We start from the raw sequence: 203 nt of genomic DNA on the forward strand, positions 1-203 counted from the left end.
TATGGAGGGTTGTAGGGGTGGTCCCCTCAGGTGGGGGGGTAAGCATGGAGTGGGGGGTGGTCATCTCAAGTTGGGGGTGCTGGTATGCAGAGTGGGGGGCAGCCAGGGGGGCAGGGGAGCTTGTTTCCTGGAGGGCAGGAGGGGCTGGGAATCACCCCTGGTGCTGGGGGGGGCCTCATTCCCCTGTGTATGGGGGGGCCTGA

The 203-nt window shown here is 66.0% G+C and overlaps 1 protein-coding gene across 1 annotated transcript in view; it reads left to right on the forward strand.

The window, feature by feature from the left end:
- Positions 1–203, forward strand: part of GALNS (galactosamine (N-acetyl)-6-sulfatase) — a 51,591-nt gene that overhangs the window by 234 nt on the left and 51,154 nt on the right. The gene's annotated exons all lie outside the window — the stretch shown is intronic.

The sequence above is a fragment of the Gavialis gangeticus genome, unplaced genomic scaffold, assembly GCF_001723915.1.
Source record: "Gavialis gangeticus isolate Ggan-Ray unplaced genomic scaffold, GavGan_comp1, whole genome shotgun sequence".
Classification (NCBI taxonomy): Eukaryota; Metazoa; Chordata; order Crocodylia; family Gavialidae; genus Gavialis; species Gavialis gangeticus.